We start from the raw sequence: 27,506 nt of genomic DNA on the forward strand, positions 1-27,506 counted from the left end.
CCGGGGTGGTTGGTTTGACTCGGGGTCGGGGCTGGCGGTCCCTCAGCCCCGCTGCTGGGGAGCGTGTCGGGCGAAGCCTACCGAAAATGGCAGTGGGAGTGCGTGGGGTACTGTGGCGGGGAAACGGGTTTGCCTCTCCTCGCTTTGCTCGCTGCGAGGCCGTGGCGCTGCCTGCCCTGTTCCGAGATGGGGAGTCCTCTTGTGTATGGTGGCAGTGTGTTTCTGGCGTCTAAACAAAACGGTTATAGGCTTTTTTTTTCCCCACACATGGCTGCCCTCAGTAGCGTGGTTTTTACCTTTTGGCTTTGGGTTCACCTGGGTGCGGGGGAGGCTCGGGGGTGGCGTGTGCAGGGAGAGAGGTTGTTCTGCCTGTCAGGGGCCTCACGCTGCGCGCCTCCCTTGCGTCTCATGGTGTGTAGTAGCCACATTCTAAAAAGTCAACCCTAAATCAACGAAGAAACCTCTGACATCCAGTGTGTAATCTAGGAAAGCAGAGGGGCATAAGAGATGAGCTGTAGAGCTGAGCTAAACAGAGGCTTACAAGCTGCTGAGGGAGACTAAAATAGAACAAGAAATGGTTGGATAACAGTCTGCTATTTCGGACTGTGGTTTGGACAGTCCTTTGGCAAAGTCCTATTTGGACTTGTTTTGGCATAGAGTGTCAAGAGCCTTTTTTTTTTTTCCCCCCCTTCCATGAGGAGACCAATCTTCAGACTTGTGTTGGATTTTATCTGAGAAGTTGAATACCTCTGTGTGAACATTCCCTCAATACTGCAATCTGTGGCTAAGTTAGCGTTTTCTTTGGACTTGGCAAGATGTGACAGTTAAAGAAGGCAGGTGGTAACAAATGTAGTAACAAAGATTATTCTTTATATTTGCTTCTTGTCTCGGCGACCAGCAGAGACCATTGCTGCGTGTCAGGTGGTCCAGAGAAGCTCTCAGCTTCCTTTTCTGGTCAGACTGATAAAGATCAGGCGCAGAGTGCAGAGTAGTTAGTTCGGCGTTCCCTTCAGCGTCGTATTGCTGATGGTGAACTTGGCGTTGTCGCGTTATTAGCTGCGTGTCTTGCTCAGTTCTCTCGGAAGTGGAAGGTGTTTTCTTCTGATGCCTGTTCACGGCAACACATTTTGGCCAGTGACTAAACATCTCAGTGCCAACTTCAGAAGACGCAGCTATTCCCTTCTATCGGATCCTCGGTAGACTACCGCAGAGATAAGATCTGAACAGCAGAGAGGGTCTGCGCTGCAACCTCGTAACGTGCCAGGGGTGCTCATCGGAAAGGTAGGAGCTGTTTATGTGAATGCCGCAGGCAGACGCTATGCAGGACTCCAGGCTCTGGCTTCCTGGGAAATGCTTTCACCAGTGGTCCTGACATCTAGCTAGCCCCCACTGAGCCTCTGTTTTCTTTTCCCCTTTCCCTTTCTTTGTCCATGCTGGGTCTGTCCATTTGTTTTATGACTCTCTCTCCAGAGCTCCATCACTTCCGAGGGAGCGTGGTGAGAAGGGCTGGTGCTCAGCAGGGAGCGACAGCAGTGGCTTGAAGAGTAGATATATCTTGAAGAGTGAGTAAGAGCTTCTTGTGGCTGTGCTGTCTCCTGCGTGAGGCCCAGCTAATAAGCCTGAAAGAATTTATTAGTGTGATCTGTGCCTGCTCCAAGCGTTGCTGGTTGGGAACTGCTGTTCTAACCAGCAAGCTGTTACAGAAAACCATTTCCCTCTTTTCCGGCTGCGTTGTTAATTAAGGAGCTGTGGCTGCTGTGTTTTGAGAAGCTGGAGGACGATGCCAGCAGATTGTGGCTGTACGTCGGGGCTGGCACGGTAAATAGGGAGAGTGGCAGCTCAGCGCCCCGCGTTGCAGCTGGAGGTGGAGAGGGTGTTTGTCATCCGGGTGACAGGTAGGAACCCTGAACCTGTGGTGCACGGCGTGACACGAATGTCATCTATCACAGCACCTCGTTCTTCAAGGGTGCTGGTAACTGATCGAAACGACTTTTGAGTATGAAGTAAATACTCTGCGATGCTCTTACTTGGCTTATTCTTAAGTTTTTGGGGAGTGTTGTAGCACCCAGCTGGTAGGGGAAAGGAGCTTCCAAAAACTTGTGGGTGTGCAGGCTTGCTTTTGGTGTGAAGCAGCCCTGCCAGAAAGCTGGTTTAGTTTGTTTCCTTGAGATAATACTTGGAGAAACCCTCACCAACCTTGTCTCGCTTCTTAGCACTCCCTTTTGTGTGACTGATTTCTAAGAGGCCAAGCACAATAGTACGTCTTGGCTCAGGTTTAAATTTGTGGAAGAGTTCGGTAGTTAAAAAAAAAAAAAGGTTTAAATCAAAATGGCGGGGGGGGACGGACGGACCCCAAAGAAACAAATTCCAGACTTGCCTGTGTGGGTCATTCTTGGTTTTAATTGCTGGCGTAATGGACAGTAATGAGGGAAAGATTGGACATAGCTAGGGTTGATGAGGGTACGCCAAATTATTCTGCGCTCTGAAAGTTCTTGAAATGTGCACCTGTAAAATCACATTCTGTCTTCACCTGCCCAGTTATGACATAATTTTGGCAGCTAATCAATCTTGTATTCTTCATGCAGTTAATCAAGATGTCATCTCAAGACAACATGAAAACACTTGTTTCCCGTTCTGCTGGTCTTTAAAATGAAATCTAGCTAAAATCATGCTGACATTTAAATGATAAGAAAGGACAAACAATTATGAAACTGCTGGAGCTTGTAGACACGAGAAATGTTCCAGCATGTTGGGGAAATGAGTGTCGGATGTCTTGCATCTCACACTACTTCTCTTAACATCATGGTCTTAGACTCTCTTTGTGGCAGAAGGTTGTTAAAACCTTTTTCCACTCTCATTAAATAGGCAGTGAAAATCTATAGAGTTCTGCCTTGGATTCTGTCTGCACTTCATCGGAGGTGCCGTGGCAGCTTTCTGTGCTGGTGCTAGCTTTGAAATTGTTAACTTGGGTACTGACAGCAGGGTAGTGCTGGCTGTATCTAACTGCCTTTGAACTTGCACAGGTTGTAACCTGTGTTTTGGACAGCTAAAGTCAGGCTAAAAGGCTGAGAAGTTGGATTCATTTAATAGGAAGCGCTCCCCAGTTTGGACACGGAAATCTCTGAATACTTCTGTTTCAAAGTTCAAGTCAGGTCAGCAAAAGAATTCTGGTGCAGGTGAGGGAGTTGAGAGCCATCCGACTTATCCCAGGGAAAAGGGTTTTTCACCAAGGTAATAAAATGGGATCTGAAAGAAGGCAAGTAAAAGGCTGTCTCTTAAATTAAACACAGGCAAGCAACCATCCATAACGTCTCTCTCTTTGTAGTTTCTTTTTTCTGTCCTTTTTCTTTGGATGTGTAAGAAGGGTTACAGTCTCGTTGCTGTGAGCAGCTTGAGGGCTTGTGTGTGAAGTGGTGGGAGGAGAAGGTATCTAATCGCTAATGAAGGCTTGCGTTTTTGTACGGTTATTGAATTGGTAATTGTAAACTGATTCTTTCAAACCAAGCAGCAGGAGCTTAGTTTGGTGCTGTAGGGAGTATAGCTCTTACTGGCACGTACCTATGATGCTTCTGCCCTCCGAGATCTTTTCACCTAAGAATAATTTCAGGAGAATGAGTTAGCAAGCTCTTCTTGCACTAATATTGGTGAAATTTAGTCTGAGTGATGGAGCCAAGTAGCATCCTGGACGCTGTTCAAACCATGAAATTCCAAGTGTTGGTCATGGCCAGGAATATTTCATCTCTCCAGCGGTGACACTCATCCTGAAGGTATGCTGGCCCAGGTTACTTCTAGGAGCACGTGTGCACCTTGACAGTCCCTGTCACTCTGGAGTGCTCCAGGGTGTCCCCTGCTGCCTTGTTGCCGAAGGGCAGGAACAGCTCCATCCCTCCGGCTTCCATCTCATTTGGGGAGAGATCTAGCTGGTTTTGTGTTCAGCCAAGCTCTTGAGATTTTAATATCCTCAGCACACTTGTTGACACAGTAGTTTGGTCTGTCACAGCTGAGTGGAATGATTGGTCAGTTGAATTTTGATCAGAAACTCCGGGCTGGCTTCTCTGATTCCCGCAGTAGAGGCCTCTATGGGTCAACTGAGCCCGTGGTTGCAGTAAATGAATCTTCCAGAAGGAGCTGAGTTTTGTGCTCAAAGGATCCTGTACGCAAAGCAGGTGCTTGGTGTGTTTGGTTTTCTGTAGAGAAAGCACAATGCTTAAAATCTGCCTCCTGGTTGGATCGTAATCCCCTCACCCACAGAATCGGCCTACGCAATTATCGTAGATGAATCTGAACAGCGTAATAGTTGATGTGGATTTGATTGTTAAGTCTCTCACAGAGGATTAGTCTCCTGGTGATCCCGACACGGTCCTCTCAAAGCCAGTGTAGCATCTCAGGTTTCGGAGCAGCGCATTAATGGGTTGTGTTCAAGCCCTGAGGCTACTCATTTCCTCCTGCAAGGACAACACAGTAAATTATTGGGATGTGCATTTCTCCAACCTCCCCACGCGGATTGAGGACTGGACAGCAGACAAGCTTGCGTTCCAGTCCACAAAGGTGATCTACAGAATCTAAGACTGGGAAGGAGAGGAGAGTTGAGATGATGGGCAGGCTCACAGCCGACAAATAGTCTACTCTTCAAAGTAATTCTGAGCACAGATATGGTAACTCTTGTGCTTAATGGAGGTTTATTTAATAAAAATACCTCAAAGCTGCTGCTTTTTATTCTAACCTGGATACAGTTTTCATCCAAAACAATTGGGACACATGCTTAGGAGGCTGATAACATTTAGTCACCGTTCTCTAAAACAAAGGTAGCTAGAATATGAGTTTTAACTTATAGTTATTTGACAGCCTTCTTAAGTAAGTAAATGATGATAATGCAGAGCAGCTTACTTGCATCAGAGTTTTTTATCCTTGTTTTGTAATGGTGCTTTTGTTATTTTAAGTCATTTGACTTCAGCATTAGCTCTGCACGGTGAAATATGCAAGCAGAGTGCACTGGTTAGTTGCTGCTTTTCTGGGGTGTTTTTGATGATGCTTAAGATTTTAAAGGTCTTGTTCTGCATTAGAAAGTCACGTGAGGGCAGACTTCTGTAGCCGCCGAGCTCAGCTCCCAAGCCTGATTTGAAACCAGCTCTGCAGCACTAAAACGACAGACTTAATCTATTCACGTGCATGTGTGTTTGTCTACGTAGCAAGCTAAAATAGGCTGCACAGTAACAGCTGGTAGGCAGCTTAAGCTGCTGCTCTTCAGCTGCTAGCTCCTCCTCTCTCCTGAGGGGAAACTTCTAGATTCTTCTAGTACCAAAATTTCAGGACTCGGGCTGGCCACCTTCCTAGGATGCATTTAACATGAGTATGTTGCCTATTGCTGCGCAAAGGAGCTCTTCTCTGTTGCCTGTGCTGCTTTACCTGTACACGTTCTCAGGGTGGGTGCATGGGTTTTCTGGGCAGATCAGAGAGGTGGAGAGCAATTGATGTGATTGAGACACCGGTAAGTACGTATGGTGTCTGTACAGTGTCCTGCATCTTTTCCCCAGAGGCTCAAAGTAAGTGTATTTCTTTTTACGCATCTGGGAAGGGAGCGGCTATGCGTGATACGAAAAGGCAGAAAATACCTCACGCCTTTTGTGGTTAAGTTAGCTCCAGCTTACAGCGAAACCCCGTCTGTTGCTTTGTGCAACAGTCGGAACCCACTGAGCAGCTGTTTTGTGGCTGTGTTTTGTATTTATCTCTCACAGAGGTTAGAAGCTCTTCAAAAAGCGCTATAGGTGCTTTAAGATACTTGAACAGAATTTGAGTGCTGCTGTTGCACTGAAAGACGCAACACGTTAGCAGTGTCCAGTCAGTTTAGAACTGCAAGGTAGACCCCACGTCGTTGAGTCCGTGTGCAGGATGTGTCTTTGAGGATCAGGGTCACATCCCTCGGCGTTACGTACCGTGCAAGGGGCACGCTGGATGCTGTCCAAGCCCTTGACTGCTTGGCTTTTAGTTATTCTTCCGAATATGAGCTTTCTCTAAAAGGGGCAAGGCATACTAACGTTTGAATGTGAACACAGGCGTCCTCGGGGAGCCCACTGAGGGTGTCCTTGGTCAGCAGCTTCTTCTCTGGTAGCAGCAGGTGAGAATTACATCATCCTGAGCTAAGGGACTTGGCGATGAGTAGCCAGATCATCGCCTGCTGCTGACTGTTCAGCGCTGGTCATTTTCATCCCTTTTATCCAAATTGGACGGAGCCTTTCTGTGGGTGTTCTGTGTGCCTCAGATGTGCCTGGAGCGCTGATCTGCATCGGTTGGTGAGCTGGAGGCAGCAAACAAACGTAATATTTGATAACGATAATAAGGTAATGCAGATAGGCTGCATTACATGGCTGTAATTAGCAGAGGAACTGCTTGGTGTAGAGGAAGAGATGACTAAATCCAGGGATGCCATTCCTCCATCTGTGGTCATTTCGTTGCCAGCTGGGTATGTCCAGGGAAGCTGTTTGTGGCTCCGTATGTTTAAATTGCCTCTGACTTTGCTTTTCCAGTTGTATGTGACCTGCCTTTAGAAGTTGTTAAACTGTTGTGCTTGGAAGAGGATTGGAAATCTGGCAGGCAAAAAGTGCCCTGGGCGACAGAAGTGCCTCTTGCATGTGCAGTGATGTTCTGTGCCAGGTTGGTGAAGTGAAGCTTAGGAATAGTTGTTTTCCTCGGTAGCTTAAGCAAGAAGAAGAAATCTGCCCGTCTGCGAGGGAGATGGATTTGTTAGTTCCTACGTGTTCTGGGAATGTGCAAAGGTTCCTTTCCTGACATAGGGCTCCAGTCATCTCGTACTCACCGCAATGCAATCTGAAAGCGCGGTATCCACAGAGCTGGGCAGCCCCGTCAAGCCCCGGCGCTGGTGCTCGCGTTGGTTATTGTTTGGCAGAGTAACACAGCTCAGCTCGTCTGGTGCCGTAGTGGTTGCCCAGCATTTTCTGCTGATGAGCCGCTTTGTCATGTGCAGCCTTTCTAACGTCAGCTCTTCTCAGCGATCACACGATGAGCTGGCTTTGTCGTTATGGAACGAACACGCTGTTCATAGTGCCGTTTCCATGGCACGGAGCTGCTGCTTGCGCGAAATCCTGGTCTGGGGAGAGCACTGAGGTTTATGGGCGTGCGGTGACAGGGGGGGAAGCCTGAGGGATCCAGAGGAGGAAGGCAAGTGAGGAGTAGCTGTCAGTGCTGGCAGAAGAGTTGTTCCAGCCTGCTGCTGCCTTGCCAGCGAAGGTGGCAATGCGAATGGCTCCACATGGCTGCATGGGATTCAGAGCAATCCATTGAGCAACTGAGATGGTAGTCAGGCAAAATGTAGCAGGAAGGAGTCTGTCTGTAAGAGCATTGTTGCAAGTCAGATGACTTCTATCAGAAGTCTAGGAGGTCATAGTTTCCTACTAGTGTAAGTATCAAATAATATCTAGCTTTATGCGTGCTTTTGCAAATCAAGTTTCAGAAACCCGTAATAGTTGCTTGGGTGGTGTGCACTATCTCCTGTGGTGTTTCTACCTTACAGCAGACAGCAAGAGTATTTGACTAGTCTCCGTTCATACGAGTTTCGCACTGAACTCTGCTGACAGGGCGTGAGATGGCCTGCAAGACTGAGGGGACAGCTGTGGTTCTTACCTAGAAGGTAAAACCTTCTAGGTATCGTGAAAACTGAATAGCACTTGACTTTGGCAGTCAGATTAGAGTGCTGAGTGCTGCCGCGTAGTTCACATAGCTGAGATGAACAGACCCGAGATGTGTTGAACATGTAGATGGAGAAGTCTGTCAAAATCTGTATGTTAAAAGAAATCAGTTGTGCTTAAGAAGATAACATCTGCCCATGATGCTAATGAAGCTTGTGGGAATAGTGCTTCATCTTTGCACTTGAGAAATGTTTGGGAGAAGCACAGGATTCATGGGTGAACCCAGCGCTGATGGAAGTCGTGTATCCAGTGCAAGTCTTGAAGTTCACACTGCCTCATTTTAGGGGAGGCTGGGAATTAACTTGTTTAGTTACTTCTTCGAATTTGTTTGTCAGTGCTTGTGGTACAATAAGATTTTAATGACCTGGCCTCACAGGAGCAGACCTTGTTCTCTTTGTGCACAGGGATTTGTAAAATGCCCTTTGTCTTTGCTTACCCAACAAACTGTTTTTCCGGTGGTCAGCTTGAGCTACTGGAGTGAAACCGGGTTTCCAGTGTGAATGCAGTGGAATAACATCCGCACTTGCTTATGGAGGAGCTTCCTACCTTTTTCTCCTAAATGTTTTGGGTTTTTTTTTTTTCTTGCTAGGCTAAAGAAATTCTTACAAAAGAATCGAATGTGCAAGAGGTACGTTGCCCTGTCACCGTCTGCGGGGATGTCCACGGTCAATTCCACGACCTTATGGAACTCTTTAGAATTGGTGGAAAATCGCCAGACACAAACCTGTTCATGGGAGACTACGTGGACAGAGGCTATTACTCGGTGGAAACGGTGACTCTTCTAGTAGCGTTGAAGGTATGGTTGACAGCTTTTCTACAGCAGCCTTGGCAAAGCCGCTTTCGGGGAGTTTTGAAAGAATTGGTCCTCTCATTGAAGGTGCCGTTGGCTTGAGCTAGATGGAGGTAAATTGAAATGCGTTAATGGACACGTGCTGTTCTGTAGCAGAGCTGAATGCTTGCCTGCTGTTTGAAATATTCTGTTACTATTTCTTTCCACATTGATGGTATAGTTCCTGTGTTAAAGAATAATTTTCTTTGTCCATAGGTGCGTTACCCAGAACGCATTACAATACTGAGGGGCAATCACGAAAGCAGACAAATTACACAAGTGTATGGCTTTATGACGAATGCCTGCGAAAGTATGGCAATGCCAATGTCTGGAAGTATTTCACAGATCTGTTTGATTATCTTCCGCTTACAGCTCTAGTAGATGGCCAGGTAAGCCTTGAATAAGGCAAACACGCACCATTTCATAGAGTTTATGCAGACTGTATTCTCTGACCGCTACGTGAACAGTCTCAAACAAGCTCCCTTAACTTGTGATCCGAATTTTTTAAAGCCCCTGTACTTATTGTGGGTTTGGGGAAGAATTTAGTCAGGTGTTAATACAAGTTGATGGTCTGGGAAGGCTTTTGATTCTGCTGCCGAAGGAATGGCAGGGTGTTGCGTGTATGGTGCATTTTAAATGACTGCCTAACAAGTGGGGATCCCCTCGTGATACGTTAGATGCCAGTTGAGTTGCAGCCGTGAGGCAAGATATTCTTGAAACAGAAGGCATGGTATCTTTGCTGTTGCTCTGATCTCTGTATGCAAGGTGCGGCCTTTTAGTTTTGTTTCCTTCTGTGGGAATTATATTTGGTTTCTCTGCTGCGAGGGCGAGACGGCTGTAATTGTAAAAGAATGATAACAAAGTTAAAACCAGCTATTTCTGAGATCGGTCTTCCCGTAACAATATGCACTGAACGGATTGCTCTTTTTTTTTTTTTTTTTTTTTTCCCCCCCCCGGAACAGATATTCTGTCTCCATGGTGGCTCTCTCCATCCATAGATACACTGGATCATATCAGGGCTCTGGACCGCCTGCAGGAAGTTCCACATGAGGTAACGGGAAAGGAATGCATCATAAACTTAGATATCAGTTGGTGGCAAATGCAAACGTAGCCTCACATTTGAAATCCATTTAAGCAGCGAGACACACAGTTACTCAGCGGATTGCCTTTCTGAGAGCTAGAGTGGGTGAACATACATTGGGCAAAACGCACACAAGTCAATATGCTTTGATTACAGCAATCTACAAAAGGAGAGCTATGGGGTTTTCACTGCTGTTTTTCATAGAATCACGGGATTTTTTTGACTGTCACGCTGACTCAAAGAATAGTATTTGGCAGGGGGGAAGGTGTTTAGTACCTTCAGCCTCATCACAGACTTGCTTTTGAACAGACAACAGCCACGTGAAGCCATGTTGTGTCACCATCCTTCCTCCCCAGCCAATCCTTTCTTCTGTTCATCGCTTTCTGGGGGCCTGAGATCAGGACTGAAGAAACCACCTTCTGAGCTCCCAGGGTGGCAAATGGCTCCTCTGTGTTGGAGCGGTTGGGGCTTACAAATGGACTTGAATGTTCCCTGATTAAAATGAACTGCTTGTCCTGCAACATCTTTGGTGTAACAGCAAGAACAACGCAGCAAGGTCTGCCCAAGCCTTCCAAAAACCTGAAATAAGCTGTGTAAATTACTCCCAAAATCAGGGGGCTACCTGGTGGGATGTCTACCTGTAGTTAGGTGTAATGATTATATTGTTGCTCTGGGGTTTCCCGGTCCTGTGCTGCATATCTGTGTGCTGAAATCTGGCTGTCCTGAGCACCTCCACATGTAGTCGGTGTGATCCCTACCGCAGAGTTCAGATTGGTGGGTAGGAAACAGCAGCAGGCTTGGATAAATACTAGAGCGTCTTCACTGCCCCTCAGTAGCTCAGCAGGAAAAGCCGCTGAGCTTCGTTTGTGACTGTTAGAAGATGTACACCAGGATATTTTTGAATATGTCAAGTCCAACAATAGACTGTTTAGGAGAGGAAATTAAATGATTAATACCCTGCCAGAGGGGCTGCTGAAGGCTTAACATCAGTCTCTGGAACAGTTAGTTCATAGCCTCCTACGGGTCATTTCCCTTTCTTTTAATTTATCGCAACTTGGCTGGCACCAGTGAACCCATTGTGTATCCTTGGACGTGCATACCTTCTCACGTGGCCTGTTTTACTATACTGTGAGAGTCAGGAGTAAGAATGTGGATCTGCTCTCCGTGCCTTTGTATCTCTGACTGGTTGAAGTGAAATGGTAAACGGCGTGCATGGAAGAGGAGGTGGGAACGGTTTTCTGGTTACATGGACTCCTTTCTCAGTCAGCTGTGTAGGTATTCATTTCTTTGGGAAGGATGCTGACTGGTACGGTAAGTAACTAGCCGATATTATGTGTGTTAAATAAACTCATGTGCCTTGTGCAGAGAAGGACATGCTGGCAGTCTTTTTACTGTAAATAAAATATATTTTAAAAGTGGCTTTTTATAACGCTCTTGCTAGTGATCTAATGAAGAATACTTAATCTTTTTCAAGGGTCCTATGTGTGATCTGTTATGGTCTGATCCGGATGATCGTGGCGGCTGGGGTATATCTCCACGTGGTGCTGGCTATACATTTGGGCAAGATATTTCCGAAACATTTAACCATGCCAATGGTCTCACACTGGTCTCCCGTGCTCACCAACTTGTCATGGAGGTAGGGCGAACACTCTGCTAGATGGGGCTAACAAAACATAGATGCCAATTCTTGTCTCCTCTGGGAGACCTTCTGCTGATGGGTTTGAATAAGCTGACACCTAAATGTTAAGCAGGTAAACACCAAAGAGGGACTTCAATCCTGTGAAAACAACGAGCAACATAAAATGATGTGCTTTGATCCGCGATGTAAATAAGGGGATGTTCTGCCCTTCCCCCCCACACCGAGTAAACTGCCAAACGGACCCTGTCACACTCCATTTGTGGGAGTAATAATCTCCTTACACGCTGCCTGCTCTACTTAGACTGCTGCTGCATTAAAGGGGCTGTCCTGTAATACTCGGCAGTCAGATGTGATGGGATTAAGCCGTAATTTTGGCTGTTGATGGGCTATTCTTGTGCGTCTTGCTGGAAAAATGCCAGGTAGGTCAATGGAGCAGATGTATTTTTAAAATCTAGTTCAAGTAGATCCCTTAAGTAGTACTGTGTGTCAGAAGTCGCTCGCATCCAGCAGGCAAATTCTCGTTTGTGGTGGGTGAAAGCTGAAGGCATACCTAAAAGTCTCGAGGTTTCTTTGTGGTACAATCCATAATTTGTATACAAAATGGATAAACACACGAGTGACAAATGGCCGATCTCTCTGTAGAGCGGTTGAAGCTGTTTTTGCGAGGTAACTACTGCTTGTTCTTGCGATAGAGTACTTCTTTTAAAATGAAGTCAGTTGGAAATACTTACAAGAAGTCTACAGTTTCACAAATGCCTTGGATTGTTTCAGGCCTTAGGAGGAACTTCAGATGGGCTGAGGTTTGAGGTTTTAACAGAGACCTTTTTTTTTTTTTTTTTTCCTCTTTTTTTCTTTTCTTCTCTTTTTCTGGCAGGGTTATAATTGGTGCCACGACAGAAATGTGGTTACCATATTCAGTGCACCCAATTACTGCTATCGTTGTGGGAACCAGGCTGCTATCATGGAACTAGATGACACTTTAAAATATTCCTTGTAAGTAACCTGGCTCGGGCTGTTCTCTCCTCCTAACCGTTCTGTATTGTGAGGAATGTCTTGATCCTTTCCAAAGGGGTTCTTTCATGAAAATCCAGCTCAAACCACTCTGGAATTAACGCTGTGTGCTCCACCTGCAAGAATATCTAAAAAGAAGTAGTGAGTTAAGCTCTTAAAGTTCTCTTGGGTACTGCGTTATCTCCTCTTCCTGGCTCTCTGGAGAGTTGGAGCTTCTGCATTTTCTTAAGCCCTCTATTGCCCAGGCTTGATGGAGAGAGTAAAGACTGATTGATTTATGTATTTATTTTCATTTTTGGTAGCGCTAGGCTTGGTAAAGATGGGTGAGAGAGCCTGAATTTTGCATTCAGCTGAGCTCACGTGAAAGTAGCGATGGGCCGCTGAAGTGCTGACGGCTGGGTGGTGTTCGCTCCGTAAGCAGTATTTCGACCAGCTGAGGAGTTTCAACTCCCACAGATGCTTGTTTCAGGACCGGGAACGTTTTATGTGGAAGCAGCTGGGATGAGTAAAGCAAGGAGAGCAAGTCTAGTATTTATTGTGGCATTGGAAAGTACCTTGTGGGGGAGGGAAAATGATCCCTTTTTCTTTCCTGCAGCCTCCAGTTTGACCCAGCACCTCGTCGTGGAGAGCCTCATGTTACCCGTCGTACCCCAGATTACTTCCTATAAACCTCTCCTAACCTTTGTAGAAGGAAGTACACCTGGCATTTTAAAGAGCAACAATATTTACACGTTTCTGTAAGAAATCAGGGTTCGTCTCAACTTAAAATCCCCATCATGGACCAAAATGTGCCATACAGAGGACGAAGAGCGTTTAGCACAACTTGAGACTGAATTCCTTATAACACTATGTATATCCTATACCCATCAGTCCAACAGTCAGTTTGCCTGCTGTATTTGTAGTCATTGTTTTTCTTCTGGACTGTTCAGAGAGGAAAAGGTAACTCTAATAACACTTCCATCTCCTTTGACGCTTCTTTGTAAATTTTTAGTTCTAGTGTTTAACTGGCATGAATTAGAGTTTATTTTCGAGGGAGATGCACACTAACTTCTTCCCCTACCACTCTTTTATTTTATTGAAAGACAGATCTGCTTAACTGGAGAAAGGAAGCAATTCCTGCTTGGGAGTACGTTGTCATAACACGGATAAAAACGTTCCCTTTTTAGCTCGATTCCCGTTCTGTGTTGATCCTGCCCTTCCCCCCCCCCTTTTTTTCCTTTTTTTTTTTTTCCGGTTTGTTTTTCTTTTCTTTTGTTATTCTTCCCTCTCCCCTCTGTATATTTGTCCTGGAAATGCTTGCAATCCTCCTCGCTGTACCTGAACCAATAAAATTACCATTGTCAGCCCCTTAACCCGTGGTGCTGTGCTCGGTTGGGGCGGGATACGGCGGGGGGGGGGGGGGGGGAAGGACGGAGGACGGCTCCGGGGCGGAGCGAAGCGGCGGGGCCTTACCGAGCCGGGAGCTATGGCGGCGGCCGTTTACGAGTTGCTGGTACTGGGCGGCGGATCGGGGGACTGGCTGGAGCCCGCCGAGCAGCCGAGCTGGGGGCCCGCGTCGCCTTGGTGGAACCCAGCCGCTTCGGCGGCACCTGCGTGAGTCCCACGGCAGCACCCACGGGTGGGGAGATAACGTTCCCCCGGGGCGGGAAGGGGGACGACACGAATCATACGGGTCCCGGTTTCCCCCCTGCCTGCTGGGGCTGGTCCCGGTCCTGAGGCAACCGGAGAAGCGATGCGGGAAGCCGGAGAGCAGGAGTCGCAGTCTCCCGGCTGTGGAGAATTACCCAAGGAGCTGCCGTGTCCCGCTTCCACGCAGCTCGGCATAGATGGGTTCGATTCCCCCTCTTCCCCTGGTTTTCTTGGCTGTTTTCGGGCTGATAAAGGGATGCCGACGGGTCCCGGGTCTGTGCGGCACGACTGCTCGCTCGGTTACGGTCGAAAGGCAGCAAAGCAGAACTAGGAGGCAGGGCGAGCCGGTAACAAGCAGAAAAAAGAAACTTGTTCCTCAGACAAGGCAGGGACGGGCTCTGGTTTTATGCTTCAAGTGCGTTCCCCTCAAAGAGTTGCTGTACTAGGACCAGAAGCGCAGGGAAGGGATGGCAAACACCCTTCTCGAGTAAATCTCTCTTAAATTATCAATGGGGAAAAAAAAAAAAATTGAAGACCATGCACCTTCCGTATTCTCCTTCAAGGAAGTGAATGAAAACAGGCAAACCACAAGACCTTGAGGCACCGAAGGCAGTTACAGCCCTCTTTTGCCCGAAACCCATAATCCTGCCTTTATTTCCCTGGGCAGGGAGCTGGGATTCGGTACCGGCCTGACGTGGGATGCTCTCCAGAGCGTCGCCTTCGAACAACTAAACCTTAAGGCTGAGACTTGCTCTTATTCTCCCCCTAGGTCAATGTCGGGTGCGTGCCAAAGAAGGTAAGGGCTGTTTTGCCGCCGGCTCCGGCGGTGCCTCGGCCGTGGGTTGGGTCTGGTGTGGGTGCCAGCCAAATTGCAGAGAGGTGCTGGCACGGGGCGTGGGGAGGAAGAAACAGGGAGGAAGCGGGGGCTCGGAGCGTGTTGAGCCATCGAGATGCCACGAAGGGCTCAGACCCGTGTCCCGTGGGCCGCTCCGGCAGGGGTGAGGCATCGGGAAGCGTGGCAAGGGTTTTCCCAAAATCAAACCCTTCTTCCCAAGCCGACGTGAGGTTTGTGTGGGCAGGTGATGTGGAACGCGGCAATCCACGCGGAGTTCATCCACGATCACGCCGACTATGGCTTCGAAATGTCCGGCGTCAAGTTCAACTGGAGGTAAGAATGGAAAGAGCCGGTTGGAAACGAGCGTCTCCCGGTGCGTGTCCCGTGGGGAGCAGCCGCAGGTCAGCGCCGCGGCCCGTGGCTCCTTGTCCACCCCGTCGGGGTCCCTGCCCGCTTGAGGCTTCCCGTGGATGGATGCTGAGCTGGTTACGTGGCCGGGATTCCCCCCTGTATTTCGGAAAGGAAGGGCGGCAAACCGGCCGTGGGAAGAGACTCCGGAAAAAAACAGATGCAGGGAAGGCAGGCACCGAAACCTCGCGTCGGTGGGAAGGCTCCTGCCTGCTGGGTAACTCGGGGCCATTCTATTTCGTGGCGTGGTTGCCACAAACCGAAGGGATTGAATTGTTTTTCGCTGAGCTCTGTAGGTTCATTCGCTCGCGGTGACAGTAAGCCCCCGCTCTGTTCCAGAACAATTAAAGAGAAGCGTGATGCTTACGTGAGGCGCCTGAATGAGATCTATGAGAATAACATAAAGAAGGTGAGGACGTGTTTATCCTGCGAGCCGAGGGGGGAAGCGGGCTCTGCTGGATTTTTGGCCCCTTTTCCAGCCTTAACGGGTGCCCTCTTCTCTTAACTGTGGAAGCCCTGGCTCCGTTAGCTGGCTCTCGCACCTCCTCCTGCTGTTAATCACATAACTTGTTACTACCCTAAGGCTCACATCGACGTCATTCGGGGCTACGGCAAGTTCACCGCCGATCCCGAGCCTACCATCGAAGTGGACGGGAAAAAATACACGGCTCCTCACATCCTTATAGCCACGGGTGGGCACCCGGCCGTCCCTCCCGACAGCAAAATTCCCGGTGAGCCTGACGAAATACCCCGGGCTGCCTGGAGAGAGGTCTGCCAAAGCAAAGCGGGTTTTTGGGGAGGTGGAGGCGGGAAGGGAGGGCTGGTGAGGGGGTGCGAAAGGGGCTCTGCTTTGCAGGTGCCAGCCTGGGGATAACCAGCGACGGCTTCTTCGACCTGGAGGAGCTGCCCAGGTAAAGAGGGGCTCACCCCCCCCCCCCACCTCCCCAGCCACCGCCGCCGGCTCGGCACGCCTGCAGACGGCATCGTCGCTTCTCCGCAGGCGCAGCGTTATTGTCGGTGCTGGCTACATCGCGGTGGAAATCGCGGGATCCTTTCCACGCTGGGGCTCCAAGTCATCCCTGCTGATCCGCCACGACAAGGTAGTGCCACCGGCTGTCCCCCTGCCGCGCTTCCCACCCGGCAGCTGCATCCCAGTCTGACGGGGTTTTCTGGGTCGTCAGCACCCGTGAGCTGGTAAAGGAGGGTCCGAGTCGGCGCAGGCTCCGGAGGTGGAAGTGGTGATGCAGGGATGGTGGCGTTGGGCTGTTGGGTGTACGGAGGGGCTGGGGGGGGGGAGCAGATGGGGCGAGAAGAAGAGCGTAGGTGTGCTGCCAGGAAGATCTCGGCAGCACCGACCCGCACGCCCAGCATTTCTGCAGTCGTGCGTGCCGCCGCACCCATTTCCTTGAGCTCTATTTCACGTCGCGACTTGAAAAAAAAGAAAGAAAACAAAAAAAATTAAAGGAAAAACAAACAGAGGAAAGCTTTGTCATTAACCAGAAGTGCCCAAACCTCTCTGGGCCTGGAGGGGGCACGGGCGCAGGGAAATGCCGGCGGAGGGGGCTGCCAGGCGGTGCTTCGCCTGCGGACCCTCATCTGACGGGGCTGGTGGGTCCCTGCCCAGGTCCTGAGGACCTTCGACTCCATGATCAGCTCAAACTGCACCCAGGAGCTGGAGAACACTGGGGTGGAGGTCTGGAAGCACACGCAGGTACGGGCGTGCAGAGCAGCCCCGCGGCTTGTCCCGTCCCTCCTGGAGAGGCAGGGACGAGGGAAAGCCGGCGTTTCGGGGGCAGCTTGCTGAGCCACGGCTTTGGCGGCATCCCTGGTCCTGCGGTGCGGCCGCCGTCGCCTGTTGCAAGGCCAAAGCCATCGGCACCTTCTCCCCCGCGGCTCCTGTTGTTCCCTGTAGGTCAAGACGGTCACCAAGTCCCCTCACGGGCTGCTGGATGTGACGGTGACCTCCTCGGTGCCCGGCCGCAAGCCGACGGAGAGAGTGATCCAGGACGTGGACTGCCTGCTGTGGGCCGTGGGGCGGGAGCCCAACACCGAGGAGCTGTGCCTGGACCAAGTGGTGAGATGGCAGCACGTCCCTTCCGCGCTGGTGCGAGGATGCCCACGGTTCTCTGGGGGTCCCACAGGTCTCCGGTGGTCCACGCATCTCCGGGGGTCCCATGGTTCTCCAGAGCCTGCCACAGGATGGTGTTCCCACCATGCCATGCCCCCGGCTGGGAACGTGGCGGCCACCGACACGGGTCCCCCGTGGGCATCACTTGTCCGTCCATCCCGGGGCACGTGCCGAGGCGGCTGCCATTTCCCATGGCAGGGCGTGCAGGTGGACGCCAAGGGCCATGTAGTGGTGGACGAGTACCAGAACACCACCAGGAGAGGGGTCTATGCCATCGGGGACGTCTGCGGGAGAGCCCTTCTCACCCCAGGTACTGCGGCCGTGCCCCCCTCCCCTCCACAGCCCCTCGGTGCCACGCCGTAGCTCAGGCTCCCCATCCCTCCCCGCAGTGGCCATCGCGGCCAGCAGAAAGCTGGCCCACAGGCTCTTCGAGGGCAAGCAGGAATCCCGGCTGGACTACCATGACATCCCCACCGTCGTCTTCAGCCACCCGCCCATCGGCACCGTGGGCCTCACCGAAGGTGGGGATGGACAGGGTGCGGGGGGGGGGGGGGCAAAGAAGCCGGGGACATTGTGGCTCAGAGCTGCTGGTTTGATGCTCGAGGAAACGATCTGATCTCCGGCAAGGGGTCCAAGCCTTGCAAAACGTGCTTTGACTCCCTCTTTGTAAATGCCTCGTGTATACGGTGCATCCCCTTGATATGCGTGCCATGTCTTCTGCTGCAGACGAAGCCGTGGCCGCGCACGGGAGGGAGAACGTGAAGATCTACAGCACGTCCTTCACCCCTTGTACCACGCCGTCACCCAGAGGAAGGTTAAGTGCGTCATGAAGCTGGTGTGCGCTGGCAAGGAGGAGAAGGTGCGTGGAGGGACCAGGGGGACAGCCGGGCGCTGCAGGGGGGTGGCGGGGACCACGGCTGGCCGTCCTCTTGTCCCCGTGTGGTCGGCTCTGACCTGCTCAGACCGGGTCTCAGGCTGGGATCCAGCTCCCCGGCACCAAGCCCAGTGTTCAGCCTGGATGTCGCCGGTGCTGGGTCCCATCCAGCCTCTCGCTTCTTCCCCGAAGGTGGTGGGATTGCACATGCAAGGGCTGGGCTGCGACGAAATGCTGCAGGGCTTTGCCGTGGCCATCAAAATGGGGGCCACCAAGGCCGACCTGGACAACACCGTCGCCATTCACCCCACTTCTGCCGAAGAGCTGGTGACGCTGCGCTGAGACGGTGGGCGCAGGCAGCCCCAGGGATAGCAGCGGCAGCTGGGGGAAATGTTTTATATGTCTTAAAAATGCCTTAACGTCAGGGCGGTTGCCTGGCGAGCGTGTCTGTACAATCGGTGTGGATTGCTTTGGAGTGGAAAATAAATACAGTGATGCTGGCAAGTCTCTGCCTTTCGCTTTATGGTGTCTCTCTCCTGCTGTGCCCAACCATGGAGGGTGGTGGCACGGTCCCTCGGCACAGTTTGGGGAAAGGCTGCCGGTAGCCGGGCTCCTCTTCTACCGTCCCCGGCACCCGGGCTGTGCGGGGAGCAGCAGAGCGGGCAGGACGGCTGGGTGCTTGGGGTCCTCGTGGGTGCCGGAGTATCGCAGGTGGGCTCTGTCCTCCGTCGCGGGCTCGTGGAGGGGTGCATCGGCATCGCGGTTGGACGTGGATGCATCGGCATCGCTGTTGGATGGGGATCACGGGGGAGCTGCTGGCCTGACCCTGCTGCAACCCAGGGGCTTCCAGATCCCCTCCGCTGCTCTGTTGCTCTCTGCTCTTTGTGGCTGCAGCTCTCGAGCTCTCAAAGCTTGAGGCAGCTCGAAGCGGCCGAGGGCAAAGCTGGCCAGGAGAGGTGGGGCACAGCGCTGGCGCTGGCTGAGGATCTGCTGGCTTCTGCTTTGCTTTTGCTAGAAATAAATCGTTTGCATGAAATCAAAGTATCTCCGAGGTAAAACTCCCTGAGACCTCAGGAGGAGGTGAGCGGCCAAAGGAAGGGGACGCTGGTGCTCAGCCCGGGTGCGCGGCTCCAGGCTTTGCTGGGGTGTCTCCATCCCGGCTGGCAAAACCATAGCAGGCAGGAAATCTGCCCAGCCCTCCTAACCCCATCAGCACGTGTTTGAAGAGTGTATTGGACTCCTAGGGGCTGAAGTACAAGCAAAAGCCCAAATATTACTGGTATCCTCAGTTATCTATGGTAGTTTTCGAAAGAATAATGATTTGCAAGGCTTATTGCTAGCTGAAGGACACAAGATTTCCTCTGGGCTTGCTACAGATGATCCTCAGGCCCGTTAGAGGAGTCAACTGGAGTTAATTCATAGTTAATTGCTCCATTTGAATCACGGCAACTTTACTCTCTCAGTCAATAAGCTATAATGGCATTTGTCAGTATTTTTTTTTTCCCTTTAAATGACAAGTTTGGTCGCTTGATTTTAAGGCATATTTCAGAGGGTTTGCGAGATTTGTCCTGTGCTTCATAGCCAGAGAAGTTATCAAAGTGTCTAAAAAAGACAGGCAGGAACGCAGAGGCACAGGCAGGGGCTGAGTATCTGCAGAAGCCTCCTTTGTGGAGGAAATGGGGAAAAAAAGCAGAAGGAGGCTGAGCCCCGGGTGTCCCCGTAAGACCGCGTCCCCTGGGGTCCCCAGCGGGGGGAACGGAAGGGCACCGGGACCGGGACCACGGTGGGACGGGTGACGGGAGGAGGGACACTGCGGGTGGCCTGGGGGCTCCAGCCCGCTCCTGCTCCGACCTTGTGCTGTCCGAGCTCCGGGGCTGCCGGCCTGAGAGCTGGAAGGGCCGAAACCGGCCTCCCCCCCCACCCTCGAGAGGAGCTGGGGAGAGCGGGACCCCCGCCGAGCGCAGCCCGGGCAGGGATGCTCTGGAGCGGGGAGTCCCGAGCGAGGAGATGCCCGACCTCGGGGACCCGTTCCCTTCTCGGGGAGACCCAGAAGTCCCGGGCGGGCTGGCGGCCGGTGAGCCGGGCTTAGCAAAGGGGGGGACGGGGACCGAGCCCCGGGTCTCCTCCCGCCCCCGGCTGGGTCTCGTTCCCGTGCACGGTGAGCCCCCGGGGGATGGAGCGTGGGGGGGTGCCGGCCCTGCTGCCTCCGCACCGAGGGTCTCCCGCTATCGCCCTCACCCGGGGCCACCTGCGCGGGGCGGAGCGAGTGGCCGGGTCGGTGCCCCCCCCCCCGACCTGTAGCCGGGGTTCGCCCGCAGCGTCCCCGGTGCTGCCAGGGGGAGGGGCGAGGGGCGGGCGGGCGCTGGGACCCCGCGGCCGATGGGACGCCCCGCCCCGGCCGCACGCCACGCCCCGCCGGCAGGGCCCGCCCACGCGGAGCCTCCTCCCCCCTCCCGGGCGGGGCGGGGCGGGGCCCCAGAGCGCCTGCGCGGGGCGGGGCGCCGGGAGTTTTGACCCCCGGCGGCCGCCATCTTCCCTTCCCGCCTTCTCCCTCAGTCCCGCGGGCGGGCGGCGCCGGGCCGGGCCGGGTCCCGGGCGGAGGCTGCGGCCCCGAGGGCAGCGGCGGCCCCGCGGGCGGGGGGGACCTGGCCCGGCCCCGCGCCGGGAGCCGCGGGGCGGCGGAGGGGCGGTGTCCGCCCGCCCGCCCCAGGTGAGGAGGGGGGGGATCGGCTGGCGAGGCCGGGGCGGGACCAAGGCCGAGAACGGGGAGGGGCGGCGGGGTCCGGGCCGGGGTGTGTGGGCGAGCGGGGCTGCTCTGGCCTGAAGCCCGAGAAGGCTGCGGCGCCGGTGGGGCAGTTGCCGGTGGGACGGGACAAGGAGGAGCGGCCGCGCTGCCGGTGTCTCCTCCCGCGTCGGAGCCGGTGGAGCTCGGGGCCGGGGAATAAAGCCCGGAGGGCCGGAGCCCGGCGCCCCGCCGTCCTCGCCCGAGCCGCCCGCGGCCACACGGGCCCCCCCCCCGGTCAGTTCGCAAGCACCGCCCGACACCGCCGGGGCTGCCGGGCCCGTCCCGACCTCACACGCGGGGCTGGGGGGGCTGGGGGCTCGGCCGGGTGCTCGGGGGGCTGCGAACCTCGGGCCGGTTTTGCGGCTGAGCAGCCCGGGGGCAGCGGTGGGTGTCGGGAGAGGTGACCCCCGGCTCCGGGCCTGTCCTGGGGCTCAGCCCGGGCAGAGGGGTGGTGTGGGGGCTCGGAGCCGGGCCCAGGCGTGGGGTTTTCCCGCAGCAGGGCCTGGGCTGGTGAGGCGGAGCAGCAGCTCGGGGGGCTCCGGAGGGAAAGGAGCTCCTGGGGTTTGGGGGCGCGGAGCCGGAGCCGAGGGGTTTCGCAGCTCAAAGGCAGGCTCACCTGCCTGGGTCGGGGGCTCGGGGACCGAGTCGCGTGTCAGACCCGGGCACGCAGGCTAAACCCCCCAAAGTCCGTGTTTTCCGGGCTGAAAAAGGGACTCGGTCAGCCCTGCGTTGTGGGGACTTGGACGCTCCTGCAGGGGCTCAAAACCGGAGACTAAGAAGTCTTCGGGGCTTGGCAGCAGAGCCCAAGTCCGGCCTTTGTGGGCCCGGGAAAAAAGCTGACCGGGCGAGTTCGGGGGCTGGAAAACGGAGACCCAGTCCTGGGTTTTGGGGGCTCAGAAACAGCGATGGAGTCGGGTGCCTTCAGGACCTGAAACCGGGCTCCTGGGGCTCGAAACGGAGACTAAGTCCTGCGTTTTCCAGGCTTGGACAGGGTCGAGGGGGGCAAAAGCCTGGCTCCCTTCAGGACGAGGGAGGGCAAGCGACGGGGTTTGGGGGCAGAACCGGGCACGGCTGAGCTGGGCCCCTTCCCGCGGAGACTAAGTCCTGCGTGGTGGGGCTCAAAACCAGGCTCCTTTGGCCAATGTGGGGGCTTGAAAGCGGAGTCTTGTGTTCGTGGGGCTTCCAACCAGGGTCGCTCAGGCAATCCTGGGCTTCTGAAAGGGAGACTCAGTCAGTCCTGCGCTTGGGGAGGGTGAGACCCGGCTCATGGGGGCAGTTCGCGGTCTTGAAGAGAGGGACTGAGCAAGTCCTGCGTTTTGGGGCTGGGACACAGAGCCTAAGTAGTCGTGTGTTTTAGTGCTTGGAGAACAGAGCCCAAGTCCCCCGTTGCTGGGGCTGGGAGCCAGGCTCACTGGGGCAGGTTTAGGGCGAGCCTAAGTCCTGCCGGGCTGGGCTCCGCAGCAGAGACTCAGCGCTGTGGTTCTGGGGGCTCCAAGCGGGGCTCATCTGGCCCCCGCCGGGCTTGGGGAGCAGAGCCGGTGCCGTGTTTGGGGGCTGGGGGCCGGCCCCCGCCGCTGCTGCAGGGCCCGGCAGCGGAGCCCCAGCCCCGCGGGTTCGGGCTCGGCCCTGGAGCCCCCCCGGCCGTTCCCGGGGCGGGCAGGGCTCCCCCCGGGGAGCTCCCGGGAGCACAAGGGGCTCCGGGAGCCGAGGCGCCCCTTGCCCTCCGCGGGCCGTTCCCCGACGGTGCTCACGGGCCGGGGACCCCGGTGCGGGCACTGCGGGAGCCGGGCAGACCGTGCCGGGCAGACGTGCCCGGGCAGCCCCAGCGCCGCCGGCGGTTTCCAGCCTTTATTCGGTGTCCGCGCGGAGCCGCCGGCGCCCGTTCCGTGACACCGACCGCGGCACCGGCAGAGCCCCGGCGGGGAGCGCGGCCGGAGCCCCGGGCAGGAGCGGGCAGCGTGGGGAGGGAACGCGGGACTTGGGGCCCCGGGCCCCGCTCGGGCCCGGAACCCGGAGCGCGGCTGCTCCTGCCCGCGGCGCCGCGCCGGGACGGCGAGGCCGGGCCGGGCCCGGGCCCGGCTCCGGTGCTGCCGCGGTCCTCCGGCTCCGCGGGGCGGGACGGAGCCCCGGGACCCGCAGCCCGCCCGCCAGGGAGAGGCGGACGGCGACCAGGACCCCCCCGCCGGCTCCGCGCGCCCGCGAGACCCGGCGCTGGCCCCGTCCACAGCCCCAAGCCCGGCCCGGCCTCACCGGCCCCGGGCTCCGCGCAGCCCCCGGAGAAGCCCCCGGGCCGGGGCTCCCTCCCCGCGTCCCGAGCCACGGGTCCCGCCCGGCGCACCGGTACCGACGTCCGCCCCGGTCGGTGGCGGCGCGGTTCTGGCGGCGGAAGAGGAGGCGCGGGCGGGAGGCGGGGCGCGGCGAGAAGGCGGGGCGGAGCCCAGAGCGCGGGCGCGGGGCGGGGCCGGCCCAGGTGCGCGGGGCCCGAGGGCGCATGCGCGGGGCGGGGCCCAGGTGCGCGGGGCGGGTCCGAGTGGGCGGGTCCGCAGGGCGCGTGCGCGAGGCGGGACGGGCACAGGTGGGCGGGGCGGGGCGAGGGGAGTGGGCGGGTCCGCAGGGCGGCTGCGCGGGGCGGGGCCGAGCAGATTTGAGCCCCGGCGGCCGCCGTCTCCCCCCTTTCCTCGTTCGCCGGTGCCGGTGGCGCGGCCCCGGGGCGGCAGCGGCCGGGCCGGGCTCCCCCGGCGGGCCCAGGTGAGGCGCGGGGGGCTCGGCCCGGGGCCGGGAAGCGGGGCAGGGGCCGCGGCCGAGCGGGGGGTGTCGGGGCGGAGGCGGGCGGGCCAGCGGCGGTGCCCGGGCGGCCGCGCTGCCGGTGTCTCCTCCCGCGTCGGAGCCGGCGGGGCTCGGGGCGCCGGGGAATAAAGCCCGGAGGGCCGGAGCCCGGCCCCCCCGTCCTGGCCCGAGCCGCCCGCGGCCACAGGCCGGGCCCCGCCCCCCCCCGTCCAGTTCGCAAGCACCGCCCGACAGCGCCGGGGCTGCCGGGCCCGTCCCGACCTCACACGCGGGGCTGGGGGGTGTGGGGCTCGGCCGGGGGCTCGGGGCCTGGAGAGCCGGTGCCGGGGCTTCGGGCTGGAGCAGAGCCCGAGCCCTGCGGGTTTGGGCTGGGGAGGGAGCCCGCCGGCTCTGGCTGGGGTCAGACCCCGGGGCCGGGGTGGCGGGGGCAGCGGGAGGGGGAGGGCGTTGGGAGGGTGTTGGGGGCAGGAGGGCCTTGGGGGGTGGGAGGGGGTGGGCAGGGTGCGTGGGCCCCCGCCGGAGGTGGGGGTCCGGTCGCGTTGGTCCCCGCAGCCGGGGAGGCTGGCATGCACCAGGCCGAATTCAACGTCTGAGATAGTCTCTGGGGGAAAGGCGCTTTTCGCCCACTCTTCCTTCGAGGTGTGTACAACCGGCGGGACGGGGATGGAGCAATAAACACAGACTAATGAGGCAGCGTGTGTGCGGTTATGACATTTAATATTCATATGCAAGTGAAGACAGTGATTGATTTACGACCTTGCCAAAAGCCAAGATCGTTTTAACAAGCACGAGCTGGAGCCGCAGACCAACTGGAAGTGGCGAGGAGCGGGAGCTGCAGCCAAACTCGAGCTGGAACCATCCGCAAGCGGGCATGGAAATGAGCCGGAGCCGTCCACGAGCTGGAACAGGAACCAAAGCTGAGCTGGGCCTGCAAACGGAACTGGAGCCGTCCACGAGCTGGAGCAGCAACAGACAGGAGCCCGCACGACCAAACCGACGGCACCGGCAATTGGAACGGGACCCAAAACAAACGGGGGCCCAAACAACTGAGCTGGAGCCGCGGCGTCACCGGCCGGGCGAGGCAGGGCTGTCCCCAGCCAGGAGCGGGGCAGGCGGCAGCGTCGGCCTGGGCGCAGGCAGCCCGGCTTCTTCCTGGGGGCTCCGCAGCTCCCGGCGTGGCTGGGGTCCTCCGTCCATCCGTCCGTCCGTCCCTGCACAGGGAGAGACGTGGGACAGTCAGACTGTGCCCACAGAGCCCCCGAGCTGCTGCCGCCCCTGCAAACCCGGCTGCCTCCCGGGCACGGGCGGCTCTGCCCGGCGCTTTGGGCAGCGGCTCCCCGGTGCCGTGCACCCGCGACGGGAGGGGAGGGAGAGACGGGGACGGGAGCCCAGCGACGTCCCCTTTCTCCCCGGGAGAGCGGGCGAGAGCCAGGGTCTGGCTGAACCGGGGGGTTCAGCCCCACACAGCAGCAGCAGCAGCAGCAGCGGTGGCACAGAGCAACAACCAGCAACCCCCGGGGCTGGGGCCGGCACCGCACCAGTGCCGGCGGGGTCTGGGCCGGACCCCGACAGCGCCCGCTCCTGCCCCCCAAACGTGCGGCGCCGACCCGCGGGACCCCCCAGGCCCCCTCCTGCACCCACAAACAGCCACGGGCCACAGGGGCAACCTGCCCAGTGGGCACAGGCTGCGGCCCTGCCGTGCTGAGCTCCCACCGGCACCTGCAGCGACCCACCGGTGCTGCCTTGCCGGTGCCGGGACCTCTCCTTCCCCACGGGGAGCCCTGCCGGGGGACGGCACCCACTCTCCCCGTCCCTCGGCCACCCCGCCGGCAGGACGAGGGGCAAAGCCATCGTGCCCCGAGCACAAAACCGCTCCCTGAGCTGCGGCCAGGCCCGGCTCCCTCGCACCCGCTCGGTCCTGGTGCTCCCGGGGCACGGCAGCCCCCGGCACCCCGCTCCCCTGGCCGGGGACAGGACCCCCGCCTGCCCCTCCATCCCCGGGACCCTGCAGGGACCCGGCCCCTCCCGCAGCACCGGAGATCCCCGCCGGCACAGCCGGCCCCGGGAGCCGAGCACCCCGCTCCCACCGCGCAGCTCCGCTCGGCCGCCGCCGCCGCCTCGGGGCACTCACCTCACCGGGCACGTCCTCGCCGCCGGTGTCCCCCGGCGCTCACCGCCTCGGGGCTGTGCTCCTCGCCCGGGCACCGGGATGAGCCTTCCCCACGCGTCGGCACAGCCACCTGGCACCGGGATGGCCGTCGCTGCCCGTGCCCGGCCAGGCCGGCTCCACCGTCTCGCCCACGGGGCTGCAGGAGCCGGCGTGGGTCCCTGCAGCGGCCTCTGCTCCCGCCACAGCACGCTTTGAGCTGAAAAAGAAGGGTTTCGGTCAAAGCAGGGCTTCGCGCAGGGCCCGCAGCCGCCCCCGGGCCCCGCCGTGGCAGCGCCTGCGAGGATGACGCGGGGCAGGGCCGAAGGGCTGCACCCCAGTGGAAACCAGTTCCCCCAGCAGCAGCAGCTGCCACCCTCACCGGTCCGAGCTCTCCCCGGCTCCGGCAGAGCCGGCGCCAGGCCGGAGGGGTCTGTCCTGCCGGCAGCCGCTCCGGGCAAGAGCTGGGGAGAAAAAACCAGCCGGCGCCTGTGCCGGGAGGAGGGAGCCCGGCGGCAGGAGGGGTCACCGGCCGCCCCGGGAGACCCCCAGCCCCGCCGGGTCCCCGTCTGCCCCGGGTCCCGGCTGGGAGACGGGGCGTGCGGAGCCCCCGCGGCCGGTCGCCGGCTCAGGGTTCGAGCCGGGGCTGATCCCGTGGTGGAAATCGGGAGCTGCCGGGGACCCCCGGCCCCACGGGCCGAGCTGCAGCCACGGGACCCCCGAGAGGGGACCCCCGAGGGTCGGAGCCAAAACCCGCCGGGAAAGTCACCGGGCCCCAGCCGGGCACCCACGGGGGATCCCGCAGCGGGGCAGGGGGAAACCAACCCAGCGCAGGCAGGGCAGGCAGGGCAGGCAGGGCAGCTCCCGCCGCTGGGAAACCCGGGGGGCCGCAGCCGGCCGGTGCCTGCCCAGGGTCCCCCGTGGGTCCCGGCCGGAGCCCCCCACCGAGAGCCGGGGGTCCGGCCCGGGAGGGGACGGGGGCAGCACCCGCTGCCTGCGGGGACTCGAGCTTCAGGCAGCGCCTACCGGGCAGCGGCCGGTGCCCCCGCTCCCGCCCCGGAGCCTGCGGGCGGAGAGAGAAGGAAGGAAGCGGCCCCGGTTCTGCCCCGTTTTTCCCGGTTTGCCCCGTTTCCCTCGCCCGGCCCCGGCCCGGCACCCCGAGGCCGCCCGGGGCGGCCGGGAGATGGCGTCGCCCCCGGTTCCCGCCTGCCGGCTGCGGCCGCCCATTGCCGAGACCGCGTGAGAACCGCGCCCGGGGCGGCCCCGGAGGAGCCCCGGGGAGACGGGACAGCGGGGCCCGGCGCGGCTGCAGCCGGGGCCCGGCAGAGCGGCACCCTGGGCGCGGCCCCGGCTCGGAGCACGCCCGGAGGCGCCGGGGTCGGCTCGGCCCCCGGAGCAGCTCGGCCCCGGCGCGGGCGGGACCCGGGCGTGGCGGGGAAGCGGCCCCGGGCGCGGCAGGGCCCCGCCAGCCACACCGACCACCGGGACCGGGACCGGGACCGGACCGGGACCCCGCTCCCGCCGCCGCCGTTCCCGCGACGGCGGCGCCCCCTGGCGGCCGCGAGGGGTTTTGAAGCCTCGGGGGCCGCCGCGCACCTGCCGCCGCCGAGGCACGTGACTGCGGGTGCGGCCGCGGGGGCGTGCCCTGATT

The 27,506-nt window shown here is 57.8% G+C and overlaps 1 long non-coding RNA gene and 2 pseudogenes across 1 annotated transcript; 2 read left to right on the forward strand and 1 right to left on the reverse strand.

The window, feature by feature from the left end:
- Positions 1-8,296: 8,296 nt before the first annotated feature.
- On the forward strand, positions 8,297-13,002 carry LOC127029123 (serine/threonine-protein phosphatase 2A catalytic subunit beta isoform-like; annotated as a pseudogene).
- A 726-nt stretch (positions 13,003-13,728) lies between these two features.
- On the forward strand, positions 13,729-18,542 carry LOC127029136 (glutathione reductase, mitochondrial-like; annotated as a pseudogene).
- Positions 18,543-24,381: 5,839 nt separating this feature from the next.
- LOC127029138 (uncharacterized) lies at positions 24,382-26,406 on the reverse strand. Its single transcript, XR_007768137.1, has 3 exons — positions 26,238-26,406; positions 25,841-26,075; positions 24,382-24,920 (listed from the first exon to the last, which is right to left on the reverse strand). It is a non-coding gene; the product is annotated as an uncharacterized LOC127029138 (long non-coding RNA).
- Between the last annotated feature and the right edge of the window lie 1,100 nt (positions 26,407-27,506).

The sequence above is a fragment of the Gymnogyps californianus genome, unplaced genomic scaffold (assembly GCF_018139145.2).
Source record: "Gymnogyps californianus isolate 813 unplaced genomic scaffold, ASM1813914v2 HiC_scaffold_81, whole genome shotgun sequence".
Classification (NCBI taxonomy): domain Eukaryota; kingdom Metazoa; phylum Chordata; class Aves; order Accipitriformes; family Cathartidae; genus Gymnogyps; species Gymnogyps californianus.